General features: G+C 39.1%; 1 protein-coding gene across 11 annotated transcripts in view; it reads left to right on the top strand.

The window, feature by feature from the left end:
- Positions 1–20,199, top strand: part of FAM168A (family with sequence similarity 168 member A) — a 339,525-nt gene that overhangs the window by 86,094 nt on the left and 233,232 nt on the right. The window contains exon 1 of one of the 11 annotated variants that reach the window (XM_067533317.1): positions 3,305–3,328. The exons of the other annotated variants lie outside the window; for them this stretch is intronic. The gene's annotated coding sequence lies outside the window, so the exon portion shown is untranslated. Of the gene's footprint in view, positions 1–3,304; positions 3,329–20,199 lie in introns of those variants that run through there. 11 annotated transcript variants of the gene reach the window in all.

Below are 20,199 nucleotides of genomic sequence, written 5' to 3'. Positions count from 1 at the left end.
TCTATTTCTTAATGACAATTGTTTATCTTTCCTTTCTGCTTTGTCTTCAGAAAATTTTTTGTGGGAAGCTTACCTATTCCTTACATCTGCTTAAATGCCTGACAAATCTGACTTCTGGAGATCATGTGAGATAAGAATTTACTCCTTTAAAACTCTTCAGAAGTCTTGCATTTGTGTAGTAGCCTCTAGTCTCTTGCTTCTCAGATTGGTGGAATTCCACCCCTGGTGTGAGAAGGTTCGAATCTTTTATCATGGCATCTGCTTATTTCAGGGTTGAATTTCACCCAATACATTTCAGCCTGAATAGTTGGGATCCGATGGTTCATTAGCAACAGCTTTGAGATTCCAAGGAAATTCTGGCACTAGCCTCAGAAGAGACTACAAGTTCATCTGAGTTTGGGAATGAGCTTTTGTTTTGTCTGTCTATAAGAGAGAGAGAGAGTTACACCACAAGCAAAGGTTCAGGGATGCTCAGTGTCATCTGGATCAGCATCTGATTGGGTTGTGTGATCAAGGAGAAGTCAGATATGCAAAATATATTTTTAGAAAAGAAAAGAATTTTAGTGGAGCAAAAAAGTTTCCTTAAAAGCTCATCTCTCTCTAGTTTTGATGGTCCTATGCCTCTCCCCAGTGCCTTTTGGGGAGTAGGTTCCTTCCATTTCTTTTTATTCCTTCTCCATATATCAAAAAATGGGCTAGTGGCCTCCATTCTTTCCATACAGATAGTCTTCTGATTCTCCTCAGAATTCAAAATGGCTTCCCAAATCCTGTCAGTTTCTTCCATTGCATGGATTCCACCCTCCTGGATGAGGCAGGTGTTAGATCCTCATAGTTGCCTTTTCTTTCTGCTGGCTCCACTCCTCTTCTGACTAAATCCTTCCTCTGTCATGGGTCTACAGGTAGGAGGTGGAGACTGTAATGGAGAAAAAGCATTTAAAGTTGAACTAAAGTAGTTAAGGAAAATAGTTAGTTAATTATAATTTTTTAAAAAATTCAGATTAACCAAAAATTGAAGCTATTTCCTCCTTGGTGCTTCAGAGCATGTCCTGTCACCCATCTGCTTGTCTTTTACATAGTAAGCACTAGAGAAAATTGGGAACTTTGTCTGTATTTTGTGTCTTGTGTAGAAATAAGTGCATAATCTTTACATAAATTCCAGATACTGTAATTTCTAGTTAATAATAAAAATTAGCTTCCCAGCAAGTCTGTCATTTTAGAAAGGATAGTTGAAGTTGCACACCCACTGACTGCACTTTGATTTCAGTCTCTAAAAATGTAATTTTTAAAATCTTGAGTAATGTTTTTAGTCCATCTTTACCTCCTTTCAAAATACCTTTTATCCCAGAGAAGGTGCATTGGGATACCATGAGTTCTAGTCTCTTCTTTCAATGACTATTGCTAATAATTCTAGGCACTAAAATGTCACTTTGTAATGGAACAGAATTTGTCATCTAAAAAGAACTTGAATAAAATAGTGTAAATTGCAACCATACATCAGCTTTGAACCTTCCATCTTCATTTGGTCAGAGGCAAAGTTACCAAAGTTTGATTATAATTGCAGTCACCCTCATTTGGCTAGTCAAGATTCTTTCTCCTACCTCCTCTTAGCGTAGTCATTTAACATTATTATTCTTAAAGTATACTTAATCCTGCCTCAGCATGGGAGGATGGACTAGAAAACTACATAACATTCCTTCCAGTTCTATATTTCTATGGTTATTTATTTGTATTACCATAGTGCTTAGAAGCCCTAGTTACAGACTAGGACCCTGTTGTGCAAGGTGCTGTACAAATACAGAAAAAAAGACAGTCCCTGACCCAGAGAGCTTACAAATGAAGAGACAACGGATGATGATAGACAGACAGACAGGAGCACAAGGAAACAATGAGAAGTATTGGTCAGAAATATTATAGGCAGTGATCTCAGCACACCAGCAGCCTCATTGTTACTCAGGCAACAAAAGCTATGATAAAAATTGCTTTCTGTAACTGATCCAGATGAGTTTTATAAGACAGACAGTTTGTAATATTTTAGGGTGTAGTTTTCACTTCTGGAATAATATCTATAAGCTGAGAAAGGATATACCTGCATTCTAGCTTCTTGTAAACCCAGGATCTGAATATATCTTTCTTTGGCTTGACATACTCTCTTCTCGCTCGCTCAAGCTGTGGGAGGCAGACCCATCCTTGCTTACAGACAGCCCCCAACCTGAAGCAAATACTCACCAGCAATCGTACACCATACAAGAAGAACACTGACCCAGGAACCTATTCCTGCAACAAACCACGTTGGCAGCTCTGTCCATGCCTTGACTCTAGTGACACCATCACAGGTCCTAACCACATCAGCCACACCATAAGGAGCTCATTCACCTGCACATCTACTAATGTAATATATGCCATCATGTGCCAGCAATGCCCCTCTGCCATGTACATTGGCCAAACCGCGCTGTCACTACGCAAAAGAATAAATGGACACAAATCAGACATAAAAAATGGTAACATCCATAAACCAGTAGGAGAGCATGTCAATCTTCCAGGACACTCTGTAGCTGACTTGAAAGTTGGCATACTTGTACAAAAAAACTTCAGAAACAGTCTTCAGCGAGAAACTGCAGAGCTGGAACTCATCTGCAGACTTGACACAATCAAATTGGGTCTAAACAGGGACTTGGAATGGTTATCTCATTACAAGAAGTAATCGTCACTGTTCACACGTTCTCACCTCCTAATCAATGGTTGTGAATAGGCCTCAACTACTCTAATTGAATGGACTTTGCTCATATCTACCTTCCCCATTGTTGTTCCTTACCCTTGGATGTATATATATATCTCCTATCTGATTTCTATTCCTTACATCTTACAAAGTGGGTTACAGCCCACGAAAGCTTATGCCTGCAGAAATTAAATTTGTTAGTCTCATTGTTTTTTCTGGTCTTAATTGCCTACCTCAGCTTCCTGACTGCTGCAAGGGTGTTCTCTCTCTGCTACCCTACTCCATCAGCTTTCATTTTTACTCTGGCACTTAAACAAATAGCTTCATTGCTTCTCATAGCTGTCTCCAGCAGCAACAGCAGAGTGAAATCAGACGCATTCTTGTCAGTTTCACTATTGCCCACAGGACATTGAATAGTGGCTGTGAAAACTGACAGGACTGTGGTCTGTTTTCACTCTACCACAGCTTGGAAAAGTTCTGAGCAGAAGCATTTCAGCTGTTTGCAGACCTGGGAAGATGGCACTGCATTGGTTACATGCAGGTCAAATTTGGAAGTTTTTTTTTCAGCAAAAATGACTGGCACTTGCTTGGAAATATTCATACTCATCACAGGTGAGTAGAGAAATGAATTATTAATAGATTGTAAAAACTATTTCTTACATCATGCTGGAGGATTTATTATTTTTTCTTTTGCTGACAGTTATTTATTAAAACAGTCACGGGGAATTAGAATCTGATTGAATGGCAGATCAGATTTAATTTAAGATATGGGGTTTTTTTTTGGCTTTCTAAATACTTCAATGTTTTAAGGGATGTGTTGCTGAGAATTCAAACCTGAGGAATGTGTGTTGCTGAGAATTCAGATCTGGACATCACTTTCCTTATTGCCTAAAATAATTCCTATGACCTGTAAGCCATCTGCTTAAAAAACTAATTAATATAATGAAGCTGTATGGAAGGAAGCTGTCAGGGTGCTACTCTTATAGTTTATTTACAATCAGTTGCTTCCTCTAACGTGTCCCTCCATTTAGTGTTCCTGCCTTAGATTTATAATTCTAGCATGTCAGTGGAGCATCCTCAGGTTCCCTTCCCCCATCCTTCTGTGTGGAGGAATGGTGAGCTATTCTCATCAGCAGCATGCTCATTCCTTTCCAGCGAGTCTCAGTGTAATTCAGTTATGAATCATTGCTTTATTTGTCATGTCAAGCTCTAGCAGGATGGTTTAAAGTGCTTTTAGTTGGCAATAATTTGAGGCACTCTGCCAAGCCGTTCAGCTGTTGTCAGACCTGGCAGTGGCTGCAGCTGATATGATGATAAAACGCGTTCTGACTGCAGATTATTTCAGTGGCTGCAGGAATGCTGTTCATTTTTACGTGTGGCAGGCAATAGGAGCTAATTAACAGGCATATGAATTTGTTGGGTTTATCCTTGAGGATTACAGAGGGGGTGGGGATAGTTGAATCTGTTAGAGGATTTCTTAGTGTCTTCTGTGTTTATAAATTAAAATTCATTTTCCTGAATGCTATTTTATACTCCTAACTTTCTACTGAAAACTTATCAGCAAAATGTGGGTCGTCCAATCAGAATATACACGCAGGGAGGCTTTTATAATGTTCTGTGTCCTCAAACAGAAATACAGTTTGCCGTAAGGAGAAATCTTCGGGGATTTTAAAAAGATGTCCTGAACATTTGGCATTTACATAGATTTTGTTTGCATGTAGAATTCCAGTCGAGCTCCATCTAAGCATTGGAGGCTCCTAAATTTGGTTTAAATAATATCCGAGTTGCTCAGGAAAAGAAAAGAATCATTTTAGGTAGCCAATGTACCAATGTGATGTTCAGACAAACAGTTCTGGCGATCTGTCTTCAATGTTCCAGAAACTCAAGAACAGGGTGAGGAAGAGAATGTTAACTTGGGTATACTAAATCAGCTTTAGTCTTAGTTTGTTCTCAAACTTGAAAGAGGGTGTGTACTATATAAATTGGCTTACATAATGTAATACTAAAATAGGAACAATTATATTTCTCCTTATCATAGTTCTCTAAGGTTTAGCATATGTGAGTGTAAGTAAACACACACACACACACTCTCTCTCTCTCTCTCTCCTCTCCTTACTACCATCTCCTTGTTCCAGAACATACCACCGATGCATCAAGAAAATTGCAGGATTCCTTACAGCACTGCAGTGACATTACTCTCTCAGCCTCCATTGTCTCTGTTATTTTAATTTTAACACTCCTCCTTCCCTCTGTTTCTTCTTCTCTACCTTTCTGCTTTGAAATTCAGACATGTAGCTGTTACTCTTCTTCTCATCATGTTATCCTTGTCGTCTTAAATCCTTTTTATTTTTTTTCCTGTTCCCATCTACTAAATAGGAGGCAAAATTGCTAGATTTATCGTTTACTTCTATGGCCTCACCAGTTCTCTTTTCTAACAATAGCTTTCTGCCATGCGTAGAACCTGGTGGCTTACAATAAATACAAATCAGCTTTTATTTGTCATAGTCATAAATCTGCTCGTTTACTTTGGACCTTTTTGCAACAGAGCGTCCAGAAAACAAAATGTAAAAGTAACATGGCTGAGATGGTGTCTTGTTCCCAGAAAGCGTGCTTCTGTCTTGTTGGAGCTGAGCTCTGGGCAATTTTATGGGAACCATATATGAACTTCAAATGCTGCACTCCTCCTGTATCTTGTATGACTGGAGCATTTGGAATGCGATATTTATATTTGGAGGGGCTGAATGCACCATCGCTTGCATGGGATCTCATTTGTTCTGTACCATGGTGCTGCTGCCCTCGAGATTTAAACCATCTCAGGACTAAGGGTATTCCAGGCTCATGCTAAGGAGCTATAGCCCAAGAGTGGGAATCCTGCAAAATCATATCTTTGAGGGGCAAAATTATAAGGGAAGTAATATTCCGTCATGAGCAGGACTGAAGGCATTCTTTTAAGAGAGCCTAGCACCTTGCCCTCTGAATAGCAGGCACTGACAATCTTTTCTCATGGCATCTCAAATGTTCCTCCTGAAGATTTTACTAAACAAGAGGGGACATAGTTCCACATTGCAATTTGCACCTCCCTGGTGGCTCCTGAAGAAACCTCAGTATCTGAAACTCGGTGGAATTCATGCTGCGATAGCATTGCCTCTTCTCCGTCTCAGTGTAGCTCTGCTCCAATGGAAACTGCCAGTGTGGCCTGGATCTTATCTGCAAGGCAGCTTGAAAATTCATAGCAAGAAACTCAGTTAGAAGATAGCCTTTTGCTAAACCATATCAGCTAGAGTAAAGAGCTAAAACATAATCAGTGTATAAAGGATGATGTAAATCCATGCTAATAAAAGTTTAAGAGGCTGTACTACTTTTACACAGGTTTTGCCCTCAGTCCTCAGGGCAATGACAGATTTAGCACAGAAAAGCTATTTATTTTTGAAAAATAAAACACAAAATCCTGCTTGTTCAGTGTAATGTTATTAACACTGAGAGCTTTTTTCATTGTGGATTTTAGTTGTTACAAAACTGGAAATAACACAGGGCTTTCCCGAGTAAAATGATCCATATTTTGTTCGGTCTGCACAAACTAACAATGTTTTGCGAGCAGAATCCACATCCTAAACACTTGATGAACCTCAGTGCTTCGCCGTCACAGACTTTGACAAATAACTTAGCAAATCAAATTCAACAGGAATTGCCAGTCTGGATCACAGTGGTCCTACTAGTTCAGTATCATGTATCTGACAGTGCCCATAACTGGATGCTTCACTGGCCTATGCAAGAAAACCTATCGTGGACAAATATGGAATAACTTGCCCAGAGGAGAAGTTTCTTTCTAATGTCTTTTGGTGGATGCTTCAGAGTAGAAACTAAACATCAGAATTTATAGCCCTTCTTTTTAAAACATCCATTCTGATGTAATTGTGGATGTTCTCATTATCCATAATAATCTCAAATCCCTTTTTTAATCATTCTTGGCCTCAATTATATTGTTGGTGAGCAATGAGTTTCACAGGCTAATTATGTATTTGTGTAAAAATATTTTAATCAATTTTTAATAAATTGCCCGTGATTGTGTCCCTTTGTTCTTATATTATGAGAGGGTAAGTAGTAGCACCTGATTTATTTTTTCTGTGCCATTTATTATTTGTATATCTTTTTTGTGTCCTTTCTTATTCTTCTCTATGCCGTACAGTTGAAGATCTTTCAGCCTCTCTTCATATAGCAGTATTTCCTAGCATATGATCCCTTCTTGTCAGCCATTTTTTAACCTTTTTAAGATGGGAGGTGGTTGGTATTGAACACAGAATTACTGGTGAGGGTGACCCATTGATTTATAGAAAGGCACGGGGACATCTCCAGTATTCTCTATCCCATTACTTTATACCAATGTTTCTCAATGTTTTCAGGTTGACAACCCTTTATTCAAAGTAAAAAAAATTGTGAAGCCTCCTCCCTCCTTATTTTTATAAGCTCAACCTGTGAATTTAGAAGCTGAATGAAGGAAATAAAACAAACTAATAGGAAAAATTTCTCTCTCTCTCTCTTTGCTGTTTAAACTCTGAGAGGGCTGGAGGCTCTTAATTGTGGCAGAGATCTCTAGGGGTTATCTCTGGGTCCACCCTGAAAGATACTTTGAATTGACAGATTGCTACAATTGTCACTCTTAGGATATAGATAACTCAGAATCTGTGTGTATGTTTGCTTGCTTTAACCTGGAAAGAACTCTGATTTCTTTTTCCTAGTTAATAAATCTTTAGATAGTTTATTACAGGAGTGGCTATAGGTGTCATCTTTGGTGTTAGATCTAGGATGCAAATTGATTTGGGATAAGTGACTGGTCTGTTGGGACTAGAAGCAGCCTGAACATGGTGTGATTTTTGGAGTAAGTAGCCATTTATCGCTAAGTCCAGTTTGTCTGGGTGGGAAGATAAACTGGAGAGTGTAAGGGGACTGGCCATAACTCCATGATAAAGACTGTTACAGTGATCCAGGAGTTCACATTTGTTACTGGCTTGGTGAAATCTAATTATGGAACACACCACGAGTTTGGGGTGTCTGCCCTGTTTTTGGCCATCTGCCCTAAGATAGGCATTCATGGTCGTGAGCCACTCCAGAAAGCGTGACAATATGGTCTCTGCACATTTTGCTACATCAGTTTCACTCCATTTTCCAGGTCAGTGATTAACATATTAAACAACTCTGATCCTAGTAAGGGATCTTGGGGCAGCTCGCTGTTGACCTTTTGGCATGTTGAAAATTGAACATTTAATCCTACTCTGTTTTCTCTCTTAGCTAGTTTCTAATCCATGACTGTTCCTTACCTCTGAGTCTCTCAGTTCTATTTGACTGTTTAGTTTCTTTCACAGCCTTTCGGGGCTTTGTGAAGGGTTTTTTGAAAATCCAAAAAATTAAGGAAATTGCATCACTACTTCTTTTGGCATCGTAGTCTGATAATGCCTCATCTTTACTACCTGAAAAGAGCAGGCTTGGGATAGGTAACTTCCCGCACCATCATCTCTGGTAAAGACTGATGCAAAGACATCACTTGTCTTTTTTCTCCACCTTTTTTGCGTTAAATAATTTCTTGATTGTTTTTGTGTCTTTGGCAGTTAGCCCTTCAGCGTATATCTTAGCCTTCCTAATTTTCATTTTATGCTCCTTTTTAATGGTCTTCATTGGGGTTGGGTTTGCATTTCCTGAAGGATACCCATCTAGTTTAAATGACCTTTTGTATCTTGCTGTTTAATTATCTTTTTTTACACTTGCCTTCCTGCTTCCTTCTTCGTTTAGGGATATGCATGACTTCTGAAATTCTTTTATGGTATCTTTCAGTAGCTTCCATGCTCAGTCTAAGGATTTTAATTTTCTCACTTTTAACTTCAACGATCTTTTAACTATTTTCCTCTTTTTAAAGTCAATGCTAGTTTGTGGTATGATTCTTCCTCTGAAGATGTTGGCCTTCATTATATGTCATCATTAGATAGTGGTCCACCTATAGTTATTTTCAAACCAACTCTTCTGTGTTATTTAGGCTAAGTTGAGAGTAGCCTCTCTCCTTATGTACTACAGAATTAGCTGCATTGTATTGCTCATGGTATTAAGAAATTGCTTCTCTAAACCTTGTCCAGTCTGACAATCGACCTGTTCAACTATCCACATATAAACCATTCAGATGTCACAGCAAGACAATGTTCAGAGAATTAGTTCCTCGATACCTTCAGTAATTGCTTCTTGGAATAGCTAGTTCTGTAGCCTAGGAGGAGTGAGGCTGTTCTTCTTTACTGGCCACATAGAGTGGTGAAGGAATACTGGAAAAAATTTGGCTCTACATCTTGGAAGGTCATTGTACTGAATAACAACTCAAGTTAATGTGATTTTAACATGCTTGCAGATTGTTCACTGTGTACTCCAGATGCTAGATAAGCTTTCTTTCCAAGACTGAATCAAATAACTGATACCTCTTGGTACTTTGAAGCACCATGCCTAACATCCTGCAAGGATATAGCAGTAAATTAGATGGGCAATGTTGTGTAACCTGTTTATTTGATCCAAGTACATGGGTTTGCATCGTGTAGCCGAGCCACTAGAGCTTAAACTCAGGTTGACCTTGAAGAAACCATAGATTGTAGAGACTAATGATAGAGACAACATGCCTAGAAATAAAACAGTGCAATTAATGTGACTACCACAAATTGTCTTTACTGACTCTGCTGATTGGTTTCAGTTCAAGAGACCAAGCTCTTGTAAATTGTCCTTGGCCAGTTGAAAGCTTAACGTCATGTCAGGAGTCATCAGTGTAGAATCATAGAGAAAACACATAAGTAACTTGTTCTTTAAATATGCGTGTTGTTTTCTGAGTGCAGTTAATATTTTACATTTTATTTTAAAATGTGGTGTCTAACGTACCATTTTACACACACACAAATCAATTAAAGGTTATTGTGAGAATCAAAAGTTAGTGGGTAGATGCTTCTAGAAACAAAGCAGTAGACCATTGATGTTATATTGAATGCTTTTTAACCACGTCACTCTAAATGAAACATTCTTGAAAATAGCCTCAAGTTTAACCTACCTGCCCCAAATATGATTTTATTAATGCTAGTAAAAATCAGCACTAAGTGCTATTTGATATTATGTATTCTTGACACTGAGTTTGACTGCATGAGAACCAAAATCAGAGACTGTCCTTGCTTCCAAGAGTTTATAATATGACAGACATAGAGAAAACAGGATGCACTGAGTATCCCAGAGTGAGGAATTGTGTAAAAGTTTAAAAAATATTACAATTATTAGTTTGCTTCTTGTGGGCATCACAGAACTGGTGTCTTTAGCAGGGATTTGAATAAGAGTTTACAATTAAATATAGTAGTTATGTTTTCCTACTTGCACGGAAGCACCCAACAATGCTACTTATATTGCAGTTGTATGCCACACTGTGTTGTTAATGGTCATGTTTTATTTTAGTGTGAGAGAACATCGACCTCTTACATTTTGAGAGAGAATGACCTCTTCTGTGCAAATGGAATAAACATTTGTAGACTTGAAATAACGGCCTTTGTCTAAAGAGGTAATGGACAGGCATAGGAATGTGGCAGGGAGTAGGGCAAAGAAATGGAAAATGTAAGTACACTAGATTGTTAAAGGTTGTACCAGGAGCCTCCTCTGAATCCCACTTTCTCTCACCATTTTTAGGAGAATTTAGTTTGAAATTTCATTGTCCATCCAGTGACAGATATGAGAAACTGGTGGTTGGTGGTGGAGGATACTTGTGTGCGGTATCAGATACATATAAGAAGGCTCCAGACGGATTGTCCAAAGATGAGTTAGTGATTTGTCTTAGGTGCCCTGGTTTTGGTTTTTTTCCAGATCAGGGAAGTCTCTTTAGTGCTGATGAAAGGATGGACTATAGCAGGCCCTAATGGGTACTGTAATTCTAGTGATGCTAATTTAAAAAAAAAAAATCTGAGTTATTCAGGGAAAGCAACAGCAATCATGTTAGAAAACCAGTGAACATGTTCTTCCAGGAAACAGTTCTGGCACTATGCCTTTAATGTACATCTAATTGTACATCTAAGTAATCAAATTGTAGTTTATTTTTGCTACATTCTTTCATTGTGGTAGATGCTATATTTAAGGTTGAGAAGGACATTCCATCCTGGCATATGTCTGGTCCTTAATGAGCCATAGCCACTTTGTTGAGCTTAAAAAAGAACTTGATCTCAAATTCTAAGTGAACAAAAACTACAGAACATGTATGTACTTATATAACTTCCCTTAAAAATTAAGCATCCAGTTCCTACTAAGACTTACTTAGTCTCATTAATATTGTTGGACTACTCATGACTAAGGACTACCCACGCAAATAAAAGTTTGAAATTAGACGAAGGTTTCTGACCATCAGAGGAGTGAAGTTCTGGAACAGCCACCCAAGGGAAGTAATGCGGGGCCAAAAAAATCTAACTTGTTTCAAGACTAAGCTTGATAAGTTTAGGGAAGAGAGAACATGATGAGATTGCCTAGAAGGGCACATGGCCCATCCACAACTGGTATTAGCAAATCTTTCTATTGACAAGAAGTGGGACACGAGGAGGAGAGCTTGGAGTTACTACAGAGAATTCTTCCGAAGGTGCCAGGCTCGTGGGTCTCGCCCACATGCTCAGGGTCTAACTAATCACCATATTTGGGGTCGGGAAGGAATTTTCCCCCAGGTCAGAGTGGCAGAGACCATGGGAGGTTTTCACTTTTCTTTGCAGCATGGGGCACAGGCAACTCGCTGGTTTGAACTAGAGTAAATGGTGGGTTCTCTGTAACTTGAAGTCTTTAAATCAAGATTTAAGGACTTTGGTAATTCAGCCAGAGATTATGGGCCTATTACAGGAGTGTGTGGCTGAGGTTCTGTGGCCTGCGATGTGCATGATGATCATGATGGTCCCTTCTGGCCTTAAAGTCTGTGAGGATCAGTTCCTAAAGAGTGATGCTAATTAGAATCCTATGCATTTAAGCCCATGCTTATAACAGTTTTAACCTTATGATCTTTTTGCTCCCCCACCTTCTAACATAACATCTTCCAACATAAATTCTGTGACATCATGCCTACATTTCAAATGATGTTGGGTGGGGACTTGGTAGATCTTTCTGTTAGGTCTTGCTGACAACTGTAGGAACTCACTGGAATCCTTTTGTAGCCATCCTGCCCCTAGTCCCTGCAAACTCTAGTCCAGGATTGCAGTTGGAATAATGCCCAATAAATAAATAAATAAATAATTGTATTATGTTTTTTCATTGTTTTACACAAATGTAATATTTAGTACATCTTGCTAACAGAACCTAACTGTGAATAATAATAGTGCCAATTAAGGAATCCATTTTTCTTTTAGTTTTGCATTGAATGAATTGCAACATCATCATACTGGATATGATGTTATAGAGAACATAACAAAATTAAAAGTTTTTACACTTTTGGAAATTAATTTACAATATTAAATTTTAAGTGTCCCTCTTGCTATTTATGTAAATGCTTACATAACTTCCATAGGCAGTTTTCTTTCCATTTTGATATTAGGAATACATTTGTCTATGCTAATTATTGTTTTATTAGTGATGACATTGCACTTGTGGTTCTTTATCATTCATAGACTAAACATAGCATCAGATAATTTGCTTTTCTTTTTGCTGCCCCCTCCCCCAAGTTAACCACATTCAATGCTATTCTGGTTTTATAATCAATTCCAAAATACTGGAGAAGGTATTTACTAATTTTCTGATTCATTGGAAAAAAAAATTAGGCATCCATGTAATTAAAATGAAATGCAAAGATAGGATTAGTGCTCACTGCAAAACAATTATGGTCAGACTCTTATTTGTTGGTTGCAACTAGAGGCAGTGACTTTGAAATTGATTTGTGGGCTTGCAGTCTCATTACATAGATGGGTAAGTGAAAAAGTGAGACTGGTTTGTTGTATCTGGTTTCGTTTTGTTTGTTTTTTAAAATTACTGTAGACATGCATTCATTGAGCAAAACGGGGAAAAAATACCAGGTTACAATTCCAGATGTTTCATATTATTGAAGCTTTAAATTTTAATTGCTGGCTTAAAATCGGACATTGGTATTTACACTGGCAATAGGTGAAAGGTATGTTCTTTACTATTCAGACCAGAGCAGCTCTTCTTATTCCAGTGTTCAGTGAAAGAATGTAAGTAGTTCTGGAAAATTTTATGTCTGGTTAATTGTTTAAGTTCTCTCAAATTTTCATTAATGATTTTTTTAAAAACAGTATGAGGTGTTTTATCTTGAAGGGTCATGAGCTCATGGGCCCAATCCAGCAGAACACTTAAGAAGATGCTTATTTTTAAGCACCTGAGTAATTTGATTGAGATCAATTTGGCTCTGATCCTTCAGAGAGTTCCATGTGGAGTTCAGAGCAACTATTCCCCTGTGTAAAGGTGAGCACTTGCTTAAATACTTAGCTGGATCCAGCCAGAGTGCACAGCACCTTCCAGGATTGGTCCTTTGGAGTTGTTCTGGCATTATTATTATTATGTATACAGCACAATTTGGGTACTCATTATTTATTACTTGTATTATTTGTGGCTAGGAGTCCCAGTCATGGACCAGGACCGATTGTGCTAGGTGCTGTACAAACAGAACAAAAAGTCAATACCTGCCCCAAAGCGTTTACACTGAAAGTATATGACAAGAGACAACAGAAGTATTTAGACCAGTGGAGGAATCCAAGGAAACAATAAGTCAATATGGTCAGGATGATAGGCAGTGGGTTCAGCACAGCAGTAGCCTAAACCTTGTCAAGTCTTTTCTAGACATTACTGTGACACTTTCTTGGGGTGCCAAGGACTGAGTGTCACCTTATTACCCCCTCTGTCTCCAGCATGAGGGAGTCTTTTCTGTGGTAGGCGGATGTCAGCTCTCTGTCACTGCCGGCCCTTCAGTCATTGAAGTGCTCTCCTCATGGCCCTGCCAGCCCGTTTGCCTTGCGGTTAACACTTGGTGCATCCTATTCTCCGAACTCTTCAGAAGTGTCCCCCTGTCGTATCCAGCCCTTGTCACTGGACACACTCAGTAATCACCAGGTTCGCTGTTCCCAGCGGAGCAGTATACACACCAGCTTGTTTGATTCAGATGAGGAATCACGCTTTGCTTAATACCACAGCACTAAGATATAGTTATAATAAAAACAAGAATAAATCGGTTAACAAAGAACAGAGATTCAATTATTCAAATGAGTAGTAAATAAGAAGATTGGAAGCAGAACTGGTTACATGTATAAAACAAAACATAAAACACAATCCCAGGACTACATTTATTAATGGTTACCTTTCCTATGTAATAGAGTAGATTTTCTCCCAAGGATTCAGTTGTTGTTAGAAACTGCTGGTTTTCAGTTAGAAACATGATCCGTGTTCTTCCAGGGGTTTCCTCAGTACATAACACATTCCTTCCTCTTGTATCCCAGAGTTCATTGTCTTTACAGACCAGAGACAAGACATCTCAGTGTGGTTTTAGTCTCTGGTGTCTTCCCATATTGACTTCACGTCCTCATGTTGACTTGGAATGCAAACGCTTCTCCCATCGCCTTTGCCTTACAATGCTTAATTTACATATGAACTGAGGCAGGTGAATAAACATTCTAGGTCTGACAGAAAAAATTGTTTAACTCTGCCTCTAAAACCTATTTAGGAACATATCTTTAGCATACCTACATAATTTTTTAAATATCACCCATTCATACATTATGCAACAATTATAAAGATCAGTATGATTTAAGCTTCCATTAGACCCCTCACACAACCTTTCTGAATAAATACTATGAGAGCAATGTATTAGGTGTAGTGAGTTTGTGAGGCCTGATAGGAGTTGCTGTTACAGAACATTTATCCCTGTCAGTTGACACTGCAGGTTCATAGGGTCACAGTCACAGCAAAGGAGAGTTTGAAGGAGGCTTGTTTGAAAATTTGAGAAATGAGCAATGGAGGCTGATATAGGCAGATCTGAGTCAACTTTTTGATACTGAATGAGTGATGTTAGGAACTATTGGTACTTTATAGATAATAGATATAGTAATCACAGTCCTTATGCTGAAGGGCATACAACCAGAGACCCCCAGTGCTTCAATGAGCTCCATATGGGTAGGGCTCCATTGACTTTAATGGAGCTCCATGTGAGTGCAAGGATCTGCCTGAGAAGAACTCATTGAATGTGAACATGCAGACAAAGTCTAGGAAATGTGATGCAACAAAAAGATGATTATTCTTAAACATGCATCTTGCTGTTTCCATGATTTTCTTTTTAATATTTATTATTTGTAAATACTTAGAGAGGATAACGTTGTGGCATGGGCAAACCCTTATGACCAGGTATGACAACCAATAATACACGGTTTAAGTGGTCTCTGAACAACTGGAGATTTTGTATTCAATTCATATCTTCTGCAAGACAGAAGGTACCTTGGAAGTAAAGCCTGTGTTACAGATGTCTTTGTTATACCTCGTTTTGATGCCTTTCTTGTCTAACGAGATGAAGATATCATATGGAGAAAAGTAAACACTGCACAGATTCATCTTGTTTGAACTTTCAGCAATACAAGTCTTGGTAGTTTAAAACTATCATATTTGGAGTTTAGAAATAAAATATGCAACAGTCTATCCAGCCTGCTATCCATTTTTGGACAAGAATCTTTATTAGTGCTTCAGAGAATGATGAAAGCCCATTGAGTACTTGCTAGTTGTGCAAAACTATCCTATGAAGTAGAAATAAATTCCTGTCCTTTGTTAGTAATTAGCTTATGCTGTGAAATGTGAGACTTAATAATTCTTGTGAATTCTAGCTATTCTTATTTATAAATATAATCATTTTTGGAATATTACTACTTTCCCTGAGTGATCTGTGATAGTGAATTCCACAGTTTAGTTCCACCCCTCTGCAAATTGATTGATGGCATTAAGAGCATATATCGACCTTCAGAATCCTTATTTACTGTTGGTAAATGTATGAGAAGGCAAGAATCCAGCTTGACTTTCAGATCCTAGTCCACATTTGTGGCACTGACAGAAAATCTTTACTAATATATTTGAGCATATTTAATGTGAAATTAAGGGGACCACAAACATGAAGTCCCCAATGCCATTTTTAAAGTCACTTTTCACAATTAAACCGTACATTAAACTTTCATCTGGATATACAGTGTTTTTCTTCAGTGTTCGGCCTAAATTCCTGTGGAGCACTGCTACTAAACAGCTTCCACATTCTGCCCCCAAAGTGGTTGCATTTCAGAGATGAGTGAAATCTTGCTTTTAATCAGTAAAATACTTGGGGATGATTGAGTAAAAGGGAGGAGAAAAGTCAGGCAACCTGTGTAGTCTGAGCTAGACATTTCCTGTTTGTCACAAACTGCAATCTCTTCAGTGTTTTTTAAAAAAATTTGAATTGAGGGAGAATAATTCAGATTCTTCTGTCAAAGTTAAAATATGATGATAGCTGAATCAGTGCAATCAGCTTGGCTTTCCTGTGTATTGCACCCTGAGTACTTTCAAGTACTTTCAGTTTACTGAAGTCTACTAAAAGTAATTAATTTGGAATTTAGTCATTTTATCACTGGCTTAGCTCAAAATGACACTTTTGAAGAAGTTGCCAAAGAGAGCCATCTGTTTTCTTGTATTCCTACTGCTCGTCCAGCCCAAACAGCTGAGTAGCTCCAAGTAAACAAGATAGTAAAATTAGCTGGCAGGGCCAAGTGTTGATATGTTGTTACCTCTATTTAAATTAAAGGACTTCTTGTTGGGCGTTCAAACATAGGACCATGGAGCTCTTCCCTATATAACTCTGCACTTCCCTACTTATAAGATTATGTCCCTGTTTACATCCACTCTGCAAATAATCGCTTTGGGCTTAATGGCAGTCAGTGGAGAAGGGGGATGACAGTAATTTACTGCTGGTCTGCAGCAAACTGCTACCTACCCCATGCTGGCTCAGCTACTCTGACTGGCAAGTAATGGGATGGAGTTAAGGCTCTGCCAATTCACTGCCCACTTGCTTCAAAGTGGACGTAAGCAGGCAATCCCTTACTGCTATGTGTCTGGACCTAAAATCCAGATGGTCCACCTGAAAGTGTAAGGGAGGCTTGCTACTCCCCTGCTGTTGCAGTCAGAGGGTATGTCTATGCTGATGGTGACAAAGTTGCCGCTGCCAGATCGATCTTTCTGGATCGATTGAGCGGTCAGTGTAGAACCGCTCTATCGATCAGGACGTCGACTGTGTAAAACCACCCCCTCAAGTAGCGTAGTGCTGCGTCGACGGGAACACAGTTCCTGTCAGCACAGTGTAGTGAAGATGGCACGCAGAAGGGAAGCACAGCAGTCAATGGGAGTTACGCAAACTACTCTGCGTCGTTTGCGTAACTCCCGTCAACTGACGCTGAATCGCCGGGTAAGTGTAGACCAGGGCATAGTCACAGTCTAGCCCGAAGTCTGTTACCCTTGATTATGTGGTGTCTGGTCTTACCAATTTGGGGTGGAGTTCATTCCATTTTGTCTGTATTATGTGGTGCGTAGTGCACTTTTGGGCACTTTAGGAAGCAATAAATAATTGTTGGTTGATTGACCTCTGAATGAAGAGTCCATGTCTCATATGGAGACAAACACTGTGAGCAATTTATTAAATACACTCGAGTCTTAGTTCAACTGTCACTCTCGAGGGTTTCTGAGAAAACTGCTGCAGATGCTTCTACCCGTTGAGGGATGTATCTCCTTCTCCTCGCAATAAGACAATACAGACAAAGAGAAACATCAGGTGGTATAAATGTGTGTGTGTATGTGTACACAACATAGAGTGGATTACTGTTGATGTGTGTCATGGAAGGATGTCTGACTCAGGACATCCTCTGATTGGGAGACAGCAAGGGAGGAAATGTAAAGAAATTACCCATCCTGCAGAGTAAGTCTTGTTGGCTGAGAGCCTGGTAACAGTTGGAGAAAATATGGTTGAAATGAAATGTGATGAGCCTAAAGATTAACTCAAGCAACAAACCACCATGGAGGAAAAATAAATTGTTTCTTGTAAAGCCTACTGGAATACTGTAGTGGTCACATGTTCCATTATAACGTCCTCTCCTGGTTAAGCAGCTTGTCTTGGTAAATTCTGCAGGGTGCACCCATGTATCTCCTGAGCTCTAATGTCAAAGCCAATGGAGCATGATAACTCCGTAACCCAAATAAGAAGCAAGAAACTTACAAACTCTGCTGGCATAAATGAGCGTGACAGTACCCTCTTGAGAGGCGGGTCTGGTGATATGTCCCATTCTTTACCCAAAGAACATTTCAGAGTTGAGGTGCTGTAATTTTTCTTGGTGAGCCTGAGTTTGGTTTGACCCAAAGGGCATATATATATAGGAGAGGGGCCTGGAGGAACACACAGTTCCATTCATCTCTTCGTTCCATGGCAAAGGAAACCATTAGTTCACCTGAGCATCTTGCTAGGGTTCCCAAATGGAATACACTCCCTTAAGATTTTATTTCAGGACAGTTGGGCAAATTAGATCCACAGGCAGTATAGTGCTTATCCCTTAGATCCTGATATTAATGCTTATGGGATTGGTCCTCCATAATGGCTGCTTTCAGGAATTTAAAAGGGCATGCAATCTGTCCTTGAAATTAGTCTCTTTGCTAATACAGAACTTTGGGGTAGTGGCCACAATAGCTTTGTTTTTTTCGTGTTGTTTCCTCTTTATGTTCTCACATGGGTCAGTAGGGTCAGGTAAACTTTTTCTTATCCAAGATTAATTATTTCTCCCATACCAGAGGAGCAGGAATTTGTCATAAATTTGTTGTCTGTGAATATTATTTGATAGAATTAGAGGTTGATCCAAATCAGATATTATTCTCATTCTTTCTGTGTTGCTGAACGAAACAGGACTGTTATTGTTGGAAAAATCTGTGCTTGTGTTAGAGAGGTGAGGTGCCACATCACATCTGAAGGCACGACCTTTTCCAATCAGGCAGTGTGTTAACCTTCTGTACAGAGTGGGAATTCGGCTTTGTGTAGAAGATCTCTTGCTAGAACCTAGAAGTCTGTTCACTTTCCTCCATCACTGGTAAAGTTTTTTCTGCAGTTTCCGTAGGTTTGTTAGTTCCTAAGGTGTGATGCCGTCATGGATCATGTTTAAAGATATAATTTGGTCACGATGGTCTGTGACTTTCCAGTACCTCCCTGACTTCTGGGGCAGGTCTGGAGCTAGCTCCAAAGCCCCTGCCGCCACTGAACAGCTGATTGGCTGGCCAGCCTAGGCTGGAGCTGCTGCAAGCCCCGGCAGCTGTTTTCCCCTCCCCCAGGATATTTTTAGTAAAAGTCAGGGACAGGTTGCGGCTTCCATGAATTTTTGTTTATTGCCTGCGACCTATCCCTGTCTTTTACTAAAAACACCTGTGACAGACTCATCATCTTGGTCATGTTCATTAAGGGGTTACCTTTCCCAATAGCGTCTTTCTATTTTCCAGAAAAAATAGTTACGACATGATGCAACCTCTTTTTGGAAATTTGCTTCTTGGATTTGCATGCATCCAAGGTATGGATTTTGTATCCATACCTTGTCTAAGTGTCTGCTATGCCTGGAAGTGATGTTTGTCCAACCGTGTACTTAAACGTTCCCATCACCATAGGCATTAGGATACTGTGGTGATGGGCACAGCATAAGATCCTGAATATAGAAAAATATCTGTACACTTCCTGAACACTGATTAATTTATCTCTAGCAAAATGGCCCCGGCCTAGAGCACCATACTAAGACAGGCAACGGCACAACCAGTATGCTTGTGTTAGTTTCCCCTTCACTTGCCCATAAAACAGCTTACAGTCTGTGTGTCCATATGAAATCCTGCCTTTGGGGCTTAATTTATTCATGTACACATGAATTAATCTGCTGGACCCTTATGATAAAACCAGTCTTCCTAAAGTATCTGAGTACAACAGAATCACAGCAGTTTTTCAAAGCCACCAAACCCCACTTTTCAGCAAAGAGGTGACACTTTTTTATTTCAGGGGTGCGTCTTTATAACTGGGGAGTATATTAACTATTTAATCGCATGTTGTTTATCATCTTTGTTCTCATTTCAGATGACTGAATCTAAATTAAGAAAAGTATAAAAGTCAGTGACATTACCTTCCATTGTGGGGAAAGGGATTCTTGAATCTGATTTCTACCCCTTGTAAAGTTAAAGCCTGATTCTGAATGCCTTACTTAAAGCTTCAGTGCAAGCCCAAAATTCAGACAAAATGGTATTATGCACAAAGTCAGAATCAAATTAAAACACTTTCATAGATTTAGCAAAACCCCCTCCAAACAAAAGTCATTGAGGGCTCTTTTGAAAATTACTGAAACTTGCCAAGTCCTAATGGGATAATTATCTTCATCAGAGAAATTAAAAGGAACTCTTCAGACTTCAAGGATACATTTTGCCATGAGGAAAAGATGTATCACTTG

The sequence above is a fragment of the Emydura macquarii genome, unplaced genomic scaffold (genome assembly GCF_026122565.2).
Source record: "Emydura macquarii macquarii isolate MOO-44397 ecotype Brisbane River unplaced genomic scaffold, CSIRO-AGI_Emac_v2 contig_3328, whole genome shotgun sequence".
In the NCBI taxonomy this organism is placed as follows: Eukaryota; Metazoa; Chordata; order Testudines; family Chelidae; genus Emydura; species Emydura macquarii.
Note: the sequence above shows the minus strand (reverse complement) of the source record. Positions and strands in the feature narration are given on the sequence as shown.